The sequence below is a fragment of the Hippocampus comes genome, unplaced genomic scaffold (genome assembly GCF_001891065.2).
Source record: "Hippocampus comes isolate QL1 unplaced genomic scaffold, H_comes_QL1_v1.1 scaffold348, whole genome shotgun sequence".
Lineage (NCBI taxonomy): Eukaryota > Metazoa > Chordata > Actinopteri > Syngnathiformes > Syngnathidae > Hippocampus > Hippocampus comes.
Window position 1 is genome coordinate 490,328 of NW_017806071.1, and position 13,333 is coordinate 503,660.

Below are 13,333 nucleotides of genomic sequence, written 5' to 3' on the forward strand. Positions count from 1 at the left end.
GGGGGGTGAGGGGGTGGGGGTCGGGGGGGGGGTACAGATGACGCATATGTTCATTTTATTTTAAGCTAACGTTTCTATAGTTTACGACGCCGCAGTGTATGTAAAACTGGTGTTTTTGCTACTCGGCTTCTTGTTCCAGAACAGAAAGTTATGCCAAAAGTACTGAAACATTAAACAGATGTACATTCAAAAGTAGCGAGGAAGTCCAAATATATTCAATTCATTTCTTTTGAATAGTGTGCACGCCCTGGTTGACAGGACCCAGGCAGTGCGGATGCTGTACTTCTTGAGGTATCGAGTGCGTTTCTTACCTTGCCCTGGGCAACCCCTCACAGAATGCTGCTGGCTTTTCTAGCTTTTTATTTATTTCATTTTATATATACGGTATAAATGTTACCTGTGAAGTCCCCCCCTCTGGCAATGCGGTTCACTAAAGCCTGTGACTTCAATGCAGGCAGTATAGATTCATGTGCCACTCAATGACGGTGTGAGCGCGAATGCTCGTCTTTTCTCCAGACAGTAAATGTCCTGCGATTGAGTGTGGCGTGCCTTTCGCCCAAAGTCCGCTTCAGCTCAGCCGTGACCCTCAACGGGAGAGCAGGATAAAGAAAATGATGACGGATGGCTCTTACTTGCATGTCCTTTTTTGTTTTCAACAAACCTTTCTCAGAAATCTTGACGTATCATTAAAAATCTAAACCAAATCGGAGAAGAAAAAAAACATATCTGTACGCATATGATTAACAGGCAGAAATGCCCCATGCAGTTCATTTATTTGCATCGCGGGGACCTCGCGAACATGAAGCGACTGTTTCAAACACCATTATTGCCCCGAGACTGGCTATGATCATGAGTGAGTCACACTCGGAATAATGAGGCAGCATCAGACTCTTGGAGGTTAGCAGAGGTGCCATCTCGACGCCAGTGGCTAATTGACGATTATGTAGAGGACACGGTCTGGGCAAAATGTTTCATTTTAATGGGGTGATTATTGGCAGGAAGGATCTGCGGGAGAGAGGCCCGACGGTGGCCTCCGAGGGACACGACACGACAGGGGTTGAGATCAGTGAGGAGTGCGGTGAGTTCGCCGAGGTAATCTCATCTCCCGCTTCTCCTGCGAGGAACTATCAGGAAAATAAAACAACATTAATTTCCTGTTTCTTCGAGTCGGGATATGTACCTTGATGTAGAAGGGGAGCCAGAGAGGGCGACAGAAAAAAAAATAAAAAATTTAAAAACGGCCACACAGACATTGCTGATAGTATCGCATTTTAATATTTTTGTTCATCAAACGGCACTGCCAGCTTGGGGGGTGGGGGGGGGGGGCGTCATCTGTTTAAGCAGACAAAAAAGAAATTTGCATAGCACCAGCGGGTCTGTAAAATCTTTGTTGTCCACCCACCGCTTGGATTTGACAATAATGACTATTGGGGTCCAAAAATTAGACAATGACTGAATTTTAATGCAAAAACAAAAAAAATCCAATCTGTTTTAAAATCTCACAATTTCACCAATTGGCGTTGGCCATTTCGCTAAATAGCTATTTTGTTCATGGTTCCTTGAGTTTTTAAATACCTCCTAATCCTATTTTTTTTTTTTTTTTGTTCTAACAAGATGGACAGGAAAATATTAATTGAGTTAAATCATGTAAGCGGCAGTCCTAAAATCTCCAACCCGTTATCCACAACCAGGTGATCACATGACTAGGACTGTTTCCTGAGGTAGTTCTCTGCACACTTAAAACGTGCCAACTCCGCAGAAGAAAACCCTGCCGGAGGCTATGTGTCATATTCTATTCGACACGAAAGGGGGACGGAGGATTAGACCATAATCCAAAATATGCCTGTTGAGCCCACGAGTTTGTGATAGAAGTCTCGTTTTTTTTTGTGCTCCAAATTTCCTCACAGACAACAAGTCAAAACTGTCTTGAATGTTTTTGAACTTTTTTTTGTTTGTTGTTGACCGCATATAGCGGTGGAAAATTTGTCCAAATGAATAATTAAAGGGTACTTTTGTAAGAACTGGAAAGTCCGCGTGAAGGCACGGATGAGAATGAGGCGTTAATGTCAGCCAATTAAGGTGAAGAAGATGCCAAGTGAATGCAAAACCGTCTCTATGTGATGAGACCGTAATTGCGCTCGGATAGTAAACACCCGCGTGGGAAACGCTTGGTCATTCCGTAAATAAAAACCTACCTGCCAAAACGTTTCATTTTGAATTGGCTCAACACGGCACACCTCCGAATACGTTTCCGGTCGAATCTACAAAAGTCAATGCAAGGGGGAGATCCAGCGACTGCCGTGCCGCTGACGCCTTGCTCAAGAGCGCCCCGGGTAGTCATAAGAACCGGAATTTCCATCGTGTACTGTCCATTCAAAATTTTCAACGCACAACAAGGATCTCCTTAACTGGCTTTGTAAATGTTTGGGTGTGTCGTCTTGTTCGTCATTCGAGCTGTCAACCAGAAGTCCTTCTGTTCCGCACGCGCTCGTACGGCGTCGGCTTTAACAAGGTCTCCTCGGAAATGATTTCCGATCCGAAATGTTTGCCTAATTGGCACTAGTTAATAAGTTTATTTTCGGCACATGCTTGGGTGCGCTTCTGTTGGAGCTCAGAGGGGTCTCATATTCTCCGCGGGCTTTTGTGAGGAATTAAACGAAGGATACAGTGTACTAATTAAGCAGCAAAGGGAATATTAGAGCCAAGCATTAGTCAAAGAAAAGTCTGTTGTCTGAAAGGTTATGCGGCACGCCTGACGAGCCTTGATTTTCAATTTCCGGGTGGTCCAGGATCCCCCTCTCCCGCCCCCCCTTACGATAATAAAACATTTATTAACAATGCAGTTCATATTTGAAGCAACAGATTGTTATCAGGCTCCTGCAGAGCTTTCTGATGGGAGGGTCGTTTCAATCAGGGAGGTGGGGGGGGGGGGGGTTTCGACCCCTGGGTCGTTAAAAATTTTTTTTTTAATAGAAAAAAAAAAGCCACAAAAGTTTTTTTTTTTCCTTCAACATAACAAATAGTTGTGTAATAATAATATGTTTTGCTCGAGGATTTGACCTAACGCCCTCCCATGTTAAAAGAGTCCCCTCACAGTGACAAGTCATGATTCCGTACTTGGGCGAGGGGGGGGAAAACTCAAAAGCGTGGCCTCCAGAAGATCATCACACACGACGTCCGCCGAATGGGAGGTTCTGACTGTTCCGGGGCTAAGATTAGAATTATTGAGTCACAGAGCGATTCGTGGGGGGGGACGACAGCCTTTGAATATGTATCCGTGGGTTTTGGAATCAAAGACTTTGAAAAAGAAGAAATGGATGCAATTTTAAAGCAACACAACTGTTGCCACGCAGTCTGATTCATTTCATCCGGGCCCTCCTGCTGGGAGCATGTTCCCGAGAGAGACCGTCTGGGTTTGTTGGCTAATTGGGGTGACTTAAACAGAAATCTGTGTGTGTGTGTGTGTGTGTGTGTGTGTGTGTGTGTGTGTGTGTGTGTGTGTGTGTTCGGGGGGGTCTGGCTCACTCCCTCTGCCGTGTTGGAAGAAAACCAAGCATTTACATGCTCATTATCAACTGCAGTCATTCTAAACATGATATGTGGCCGCCACAGGCTTTGGGAAACTGTTACTGGGGCTCCGTGTCGTTTCATGATGATTTCAAGACGTTGTAATATACGTCTTTGCACATGTCACCCCCCCCCCCCAAAGTAATCATAATGAAAGGATGGGTTCTTTTGTTGCCTTTGTATGAGCATCCCGTTTTGAAAAAATACATTTTGTGTCATGATTTGAGCTGTGATGTAAATTATTCGCATTACTCGATGTAATCTTAATGTTAAAATTCAGAGATTTGACAAGCTGTCAGCCAATGAGACGAGGCCATCGATGTATGGATAATCCCATGGAAATGTTTTTTTTTTTTTTTTTTTAAACGAAGTAACAGACTGTCAGGGAAGTCGTTTCTTAAAATATGAGAAAGGTCAGTCCTATTAAAAGCTGGCAGCTACATTCTAATTTGTCAATGATCAAAATCATGGCAAAAAAAAATCCAATTTTCTCCGAAAGAGGAGAAAATGTCAGTGAGATGGGAAGTTTTAAGATATGATCTAGTATTTATAAAACAAAAAAAGAATGACTTTCTTTTGTTTGAACTCGTCTGTGTTTTTCTGATGAAATTTGAACAAATAATTTCCGACTGTATGAGATACATTTGAAACTACTACTTTAAATTTTTTTATTTTATTTTAATGACCCCTTGCGCAAAGGATTCATGGCCAAGAAGAGTTGCTTCTTCGTTTTTTTTTCATTCACACCTGTTCTCATCAGCCTTGTTCCAACCAATCAGGACCCTCCAGCCACTTGTGTGTATGTGTGGGTGTGGGTGTGGGTGTGGCTGTGGGTGTATTCCAGGTGTGCCTCGTTGTCTCGTCATTTTGCCAGTATTTAGCTTCCTGGTTTGACTCAGTCTCTGTTTGTTTGTTTGTTGTTTTTGCTGTTGTCTTATATCACGTCAAGTTTCCATGTTTGTTTGTTTGTTTTTTAAAAGTCACTATGAATGTTTTATTTCCCTGTAGATCTTTGTTACTTTTCACTTGTTTTTAATTGACATTGTCGATCCATTCACTTTTATTATTATTATGTTGTTTGGGGCGGGGGGGGGGGGGCTGCCACAAGCCTCGAAATGTCACCATGTGCAGTAGCAAATACAGAAACGATGTCAAATTTAAAATGCATAAAAACAAAGGCAGCTTTGGATTTGATCTAGACACCTTTGATTTATTCAAGCTTGTCTTTATCTTTAATTGTTAGATGATAGCGTATCGGTTCAACACCAGTGATGGGAAGTGGAATTTGAATAAAAGGTCTGTTCTTCAATGTTCAGGAAAGCGAAATCCTCTCTCTTTCTGACACGAGCGCGTCCATGTAATTCCGCCCCCCTCCCTCTGAACAGACTTTCCATTCTGTGGAGCTGCTGTGATAGCTTGCGCGGACTTTTGTTATCTGCGTGGCAGAAACATTAAATTTGTAACAGAGCTGGCAAACATCCCCACCCCCACCCCCCGCCCCCAAAGGAGAACCCCAACACCATCGCACCTTTTCATGCACAGTCTTGCACTAGTGCAGGGAAACAGAAAATGGTCTTCTTGTATTCCATACATGGCAGAACTGCATTTTAAATACTGTTTCTTATTATTACCCAGTGGGCAAGCATAGTCAGGGTAATAATAAAAAAGTAGCAAATTCTTAATTCGTGTAGTATTCACTTCAACCCGGGAAGCTCAAGTGTGTGTCGAGTTCATAAATTTAGGGCAGTAAAAAAAAAAAAAAAAAAAGTGAGAGACAAAACGCGGCACAGCAGGGAAGGAACCGAAACGGAAAATAGCGAAAATGTAGCCACAGTGACGGAAATTTTAAAAAAATGACAACTTCTAACTGTTCTTCCTCAGTTTTATGTTGGCATTATGAAGATCAGTAACTGCACTAGTCAGGCTCGCTGGTCATCTGAGCAGGAAGGAGAAAAATTCCAATGGTGCTCAGGAATGTATGATGGATCGAAATATAAATGGATGTAAATATCCGCCCCAAGTAACCTTTTTTTTTTTTTTTTAACTCAAGAATGCCCCTGCACACATCACACGCATAACAAGGCATGCCAAAAACGGTCAAACAGCGCCAAACGCAACAGTCAGATCAGGTTGCAGGTGCTAGACTTCCACGTAACAATTTGTGGCATAATTGTTCCGAAAATTGCACAACTAAATGCTTGCGCAGACATGACCTCCTAATTGCTGTCACCTCCAATTTCATGATTGCGTCTTCTGTTTTGTGAAGGGCGGCCCTCTAGAATTTGTATCCTTGTATCCGCGGCTTTCATATTTGCTCCAGCAATAACACGCACCAATTATTGCCATTGTGTATCCCTAAAAGAGGCGCAGATAGCAGAAGGAAGGCTCGCAGCCGAGCGGGACGAGTGGAGTGAAACGGACGCGGCCTCCAGCAGAGCTTTGGTACTTGTGGAGTTTTCTTCTGCGGGGTGTCCCTCTAGCTTAGGGGGTCATTGACTCCACAGCATTGACTGCAATCGCCTCACACTCCATTGGCCAGCTTGGCACCGCGCGCTCACACAGCACAGCAAACCGGCACAGGAAATAAGGGAGCGTGCAGACGGCATCCACGAGTAGGAGGAAGCCAATAAGACACGGGGGGGTGGAAATGGAATACGTACAGCGGAACCGATGACTGGCTTTGCATCTAAAACAGGGATGGCAAACTCATCGCAGTTCAGGGGGGGCCCGCCTCCAGCCAGCCTGATTTGATGGCGAGTGGACCGGGCCGGTCAAATCCCAGCGTTACCGTGAAAGCCTTTGAGACTCTTGTGATTAAGGGCGTTATAAATAAATTGGACTCGATTTAAATTAATATAGTGTCAATAACAACACGCTGCTACAATGACAACGATAACAATGAAATAGCAAAGTGATGGTCACACTCGTATTTAGCATCAATTACAAATGCTAATTTCCGTAATCGAGAAATTTGAACCAAATGATTGTCTTTTGTTGTCTGTAGGAAAAAAAAAAAGTGCCGAAAATTTGGCCGGTGTCATCACCCCGTTCCAAATTCTTAAGCATCAATTTATACGGACACGAATGGGTGCGATTTCACCAAACCACACAACGAACAACATAAAATGGTTTCATGAAAATAATGCATGACGTCATCGTCCTACAGTGAATATTACAAATCCCATTATAACATGTGTAAGAAACCTGGAAGAAATAACACCGCGCAATAATGTTAAATGCAAAAAAAAAAAAAAAAAATAGCAGCAGGTTATGGAGTAAATAACAGCAGGCACAGCGGAATACTGCACAGTGGAGCAGATTGCATACTGTGTTTCAGTGTCGTAATGTTGCTTTTTAGTGTGTTGGGTGTCGTGATGGCTGGTGGGAAGAAGAAAAGAGAGGATGATCAAAAGCAGGACGATTGCTGTGATGCTATTTTTTTTTTCTATGCAAAATAAATAAATAAATAAAAGTGGAAATTCTAGTCTCGGTTGTGAAGTCTTCCCCCCGCCCGAGTGCCAATAACAACTAGTCAGTCCAACCGAGAGTTGGACTGACATCATGAACTTCTTTGACAGGAAAATGAAAAATGAATCACTTGCGGTTTCCAACTCGGCGCCGATTTATCGAGAGCTGTTTTTCTGAAGGCACCTAAACTCTTCCCTTTTCTTTTGCCAACCCAACTAGGCTGTTTATGTTTCGCGCTTAACTGAATGCAATGAATAATAAAAAGTCGACACACCCCTACAACTTCATTGCAAGAGACGTAGAGGAGTCCCCCTTTTTTTTAAATCATAACCAACTATTTTTCTTCCCCCCCCACCCCTCCCCCAGACTTTCATGGATGGGAGATGGGTGCAACTTCTTCTTTCCTCTTCCCATCCTGCAGTCTGTCTGTCCGCTATCACCTTCTCCGCGTCTTTTACTGTCCCTCATGCCCAGTGTTGTGTCCCGTTGCTTTCCTTTGTGAAAGCTTTGACAGCCTTGGTATTTGGCTCATCCAGTCATGCCTGGTGGCAGTGGGCCCCCCTGCAGCACCAACCCCACTGTGCTGGCCTACCCATCTGCCTGGTGAAATGAAATTAAAGAGGACTTGATGGCACAGTCATCCTCTCCCCACCCAGAGGCTGATTGTATTAGCCAAGCATAAACTCAATTTGGTACTTTTCTGAGGCCATCAGAGAGGAATTGATTAGGATTTAAACTAACAGGCCCTGCTAGGGATCCTCAGCCAACACTGGCACTGCTTTCCGACGAGAAATCGGTGGAAATGCATCGTGGCAAAAAGACAACGATGGCTGTTGGTTGCGTATACGTGGCGCGTGTTACGTTCAGGGGGAGCCGAATTGCAAGAGTGCATTTGCGGATAAAAATGAGGGAAAATGTGACCAAAAAAAAAAAAAAACGTATCATTGGACTACTCCTTGGGAGTAACAGTCACCTTCTCTGTGTTTAATTTCAGTATTTTTGATGTCATCCGGCTTTTTGTCATGAAGCAGATGACGACTTAACGGATGGCGGTAAAGGTGTAAAGCATACAAGTGAAAGGTCAATCCACGTCGGTCGGCTAAGTGGGAGCATGTAGATTGCAAGTAGAAGGGGTCCAAGGAAAGACCCTTGGGGTATGTCGTGGCTGACCAGAGCTTAAGTGGATCTGGAACGATGGATGGTGACAGATATGAGTCGAACCAAAAAAAGAGCTTCACCGGTGATGCCGAGGTGGTCGGACGAGCCCCGAGGGAGAAGAGACGGGAGTGTCAAAATCAACAGGCGAGGCCACTGTGTCTTGAGTCAGCAATGATGGGGAGGTTATTTTGAGAGGCTGTCAAGCGTATCGCTCCGTGTCATGGCACTTGTGTCAAAACACACAGCAAAAAAAATATAATAATAATAATGACTGATCATTCTGGAAATTTACTTCATGCATATGATGTCATCCTATATAATCACCCGCTCCATACTACTATAGAGTACTATTATCATCCTCCACCAGAAAAGTCTTTCCTTTCCATTTTTAGTCACGTCGTGGCTGTCAAACAAGCCCTTCACCATTTCTGACAAAGATAACGTTGCTATTTCACATTACATTTGTACCTCTGTGTGAAGGGCGTCCACGCAGACACATGAATGCTTGTGGAAAAAAAAAAAAAAAAATCTTTGGAATCCTCTTACCTTGTAATCATAGGAGGCCATGTTTTTGAATTGACGAGCAGCCAAAGAATGTCATCGCTTTTTATATTATGCTAATCTATCGTCGTGATTACTTGGGCTTGGCTTCAAAAGAATTGCTTTGGTGTGTGTGCGTGCGTGTGTGTGTGTGCAAGGGAAAAGGGTTGTTCTAAAGTGTGAATGAAATTCCTTGAATTTACTTCAAAGCTCTCACACTATTTGAACATCACTTCTACATGAGAACAAGGTTTTTTTGTTTTTGGTTTTATTTTGTCAAGATCAAACTTAATGGATTTTTTTTTTTTTTTTTACAGAAGAATTTTTGAAAAGACCGCAAAGAACTCCAAAGATATCTGATCATGTGTAGCATCATTCGAAACGTCTGTGGCCTAAAGATGAACCGTAGTGCGTATTTCGTCAGCACGACATGCTGTACATTTCATACATTTCTTTGCCCGTGGCTTGAAAGCTAGGCCGAGTTAAGTTCTCATACTTTCAAGTGACGGTTGGACTAGAGCAAAGCACTGTCATGTCAATGCTAAAAGGTAAGCAGAGCTGCAATGTTAGCTCAGATGGCACAAAATGAGCGCAAAAGTTTCCTTTGTATTTTTTTTTCAGTTTGTTCTGCAATGAACTTCAAAGTGGTAAAAATTACCGGTAATTAGCATTTGGTATATTTAAAATGTGGACTTTTGTATATTGATGATGGCATGCGAAAGGAGAGCCCCATTTGCTTACCTGTCGTTTGGTCATTTTGTTACGACTCACTTGGTTGTCTGAATACAGAGCCGTAAGAGAAATATCGTCATCATATTTATTGAGACGAGTCTCTGTAATGGCCTCTGGATTCCTCGTGGCCTTGTCGTGATCCAGAGATTGAAGCAAACGCCTCTGGGGTTCAGGAGGGTTGAAATAGAACAAAAGTTGCAGACGTAACGACTGAGCGCCAGAGTTTTGTGGTTCCCATTTTGGGTTGAAATCGTTTTGGAAAACACTCGCTATCAATCAGCGGACTGGAGAAGGACGGCAGGTGTAAAATGCCTTTGCCGCGTGTCTTTAGTTGCATAAAGAGCACGCTAACCATATGAATTCATTCTCATTTTGGATAATTTTTATTTTTTTTGTAGAAATAAGTTGAAAAGTTTGTGTGAAAAGAATTGTTATTGTTGTGACACAGTTATTGTACAATGTGGAGAATTCTACCGCTTTGAGGCAGCGGTGACAATACGTGTCAACGTTGAACTGTTGTGGCTTTTTTTTTTTTTAAACACACACACACACACACACACACAGTGGTCTCAGTGTTGACGGTAACAACCAAAAGGTTTCACGGGCCTAACGAGCTTTCTTTAGCCTCCGTGATTTCATCCCAGAGCCAAAATCTTGGATCAGTATGCCTGCCTGCATTAATGTGAAGACGTGCACCGCAATTGCAGGGCCCCCTTATGTTAAGCCCCGTTCTCATGTGCATTGCAGTGTTTGATCACTCTCCATCACCATCTTAACCCTGCACGGAGAGAGGAGTTGTATTCATTTAAAATAGAGTGTGCACTAGATTCCTACCTCCCTCTCTCCTGTGTACCAGAGTCGTTAACTCAAGTGTGTGGCGAGAAATTTAGAAGGGAGAAAGATAGAGATCATGCAATTTCGAGGTCCTGTTCTTATCTTGGCTCAATGTTGCCAATATTATTTGTTATGCCTGACGAGGCAAGTCGTGGGCGCAGCTTTTAACACCGAATGCACAAACACTGGGTTTGCGTTTATATCTCTGTTACACACAGCCGACAAATATATACGTCGGCTGCTGTTGTCTATTAGTCGCACGTAGCAGTTTGGGCTCATTTGGGAGACGCGGGAATCCGAAGCTACACCACCCACTCCCGGCGCTTCTGCAGCTTATGGAACCGCTGATGAGCATTTGTCTGGCTCGGTGTTTATTGCGGTGGCAGCAAGCTTGATGCCATGTTGATATTTAATGATGAGATGCCAAACACCGACGAAGCCAACGCAAGTGTTGCACAACTCTGCCAGAAACAATTGGCCATGTTAAATGTCACTCTAATTAGCCCTTCCTCTTTTGCGCTGGACCGGAGCCGTAAATATTTGCCCATTTCTTTGTACCCTTGATACTTCTCCCGTCTTTTGCACCCATCTTTATGATGTTTGATCAGCGGTGAAAGATCATACTAGCGTACATTTGCGTTAAATCAGTTTTGACAATTTCATGGAGGTAGTGATTTCGAGAGCCAAATTTGTTGTTCTGACTCGTCTTATGGAAAGCTTCATTGTGAAATTCAAGGTAAAAATCACGTCTACATGAAAGCACCCAAAAAGCGTGCTCCGCTGAACCATGAAAAGTCGTTGAGTTTCAACCCGTAGAAACCTGAAATGGCAACGTAAAAGCGTATGGACAAGATGTGAGTAACAGGTACCCGCAGAGCTGGTTGCAAAATGAATGGCTTTGGCCCCTTGGCTGTTGCCATTTTGTCCTCACAGTGTGATGTGGAACATAGCCTGAGAGAGAGAGAGAGAGAGAGAGAGAGAGAGAGAGAGGAAGGAAAGGGTCACGCTTGACCTTTCTGTGTTTATCAGTAAATCAGAACCACTATTCATACCTAATGATGCAGAAACAGTCAAACTTGACATTTAATCTAACAATAAGCCGACTGCACTCCGGCACCCAGGTAGCCCTGACTGCGATATCACAATATCCGCAGAACCACAGTCGGTTGCATCCAGACAAATGGCGAGGTGCGCTAAACATAATCAGTCAATCATGGACATTGCTGTGTAAGATTAGATGGTACCACTGCAGACTTCTGAGAGGGAGAGATCATTATAAGAAAATAAAAATGTGTTGAGGTGTATCTCGATTAATTAGAATATGGTGAAAAACCACATTTATTTGTCGATCAATTTAAAAAAGCGAAACTCACCGTGTACGGATTTCCCTTAAAAGGGTACACCCCGCTATAGTCGAGAACAAAACACAGAAGTGTTTGTGTGCGTGTATGGGAATATTTAGCCGGCTATCGAGCTTTAAATTCAACTGTGAAGCAGTCAAGTAAGCCAAACAAAGGGAGTTTGGCCACTTGCGCAGCGGAGAATACACCAAAATACTGTACACCATGTTAGCTTAGTGCTAGCTAGCAGCTTGTTTGACGAGTAGGATGGATTTGCTCAACTCAACTGTATTTATAGAGCACTTTTAAACAGCTATCACTGTATACAAAGTGCTGCATATGGAGCAACTATCATATATACGACAATAAATCAGTAACAAAGACTTAAAGTAGTAACAAAGATTTAAAATGAGTCCACTCCAGAAAACGAATAGCTGGATGTTTGTTGATGCCACACTGCCGTTAGCGCATATGTATAATCCATATGTGTTCGAAAAAGTGAATTTGAAACATCAATGCCTTGAAACGAAGGTACCCTTTAATTCTTGTTTTGTCGATTGATTCCAACAACAACAACCACTACTCTGAAATAATTGGAATATTCGATCACAACCCATGTAAATGTATTTGTAATTTGGAATTGTTGGCCTTCTGAGAAATATGTTCATTCAAATGAAGTCCGTGCTTGGTTGGAGCTCTTTCTGCATGAATTACTGCATCAATGTGGTGTGGTATGGAGGTGATCTGCCCGTGGCACTCCTGATGTGCTGGGCTTTGATAGCCGCTTTCCGCTGTTCTGCGTTAGTGCGTCTGATCCCACTCATCTTAGTCTTGGCAATACCACATCGAGTCTCCATGTGGTTCAGGTCTGGCGGGTTTACTGGCCCATCAAGCACAGCAATATCACGGTCATTTAAACAGCATTTGGCACTTTGGGGAGTGTGCGCCGGTGACTGATTACTGATGGTGGAAACTTAAAAAGACTTGACTTTCAGGAACTTGGAACGGATTAGGATGAATGGATCGACCGGACGAATTCCGGAGCTCAACCTTGCTGACTTGAGTCAAGAAGAGCTCACCCTCGACCGGTCCACCAGGCAATCACAGGGTTAGGGTGAACCCTATCCCCTCACCTCACGATACACATGAACTGACACCCGCGCACACAAAGGAAATTAGTCAGAAAATGCAATCTGTTATCATTTGCATTCCTCTCCAGCACCCGTCCCTCTTTGGAAATTAAGATTTGCCAACATGTGCATGGAGAGTGTCAGAATGCTTGCTGCCGTGTGTGTGTGTGTGTGTGTGTGTGTGTGTGTGTGTGTGTGTGTGTGTGTGTGTGTGTGTGTGTGTGTGTGTGTGTGTGTGTGTGTGAACCCAGACTTGTCTGACAGCACCGTATAATGCCTGATGAATGTCTGTCTTTATTACAAACCATTAATAAGGCGGCTTGCCTCTCACTATCCCATCCTCTTAAAGACAATGTGTGTCAACATGAACAATTACCAGGCTGATAAAATGCATGCGGGCCCGTCTTACTCATTGTCAGGGCCGTGATCGATTACCGGGGACATTTATTTAACTGCACAGGGGCTCACATGAATCATTAACAATCTGCTGGCCTGTGATCAAAACAGACAGACTGCAACGGGATGAGGAATGATCCCTTTTAGTACATTTCGGTCATTCATTTT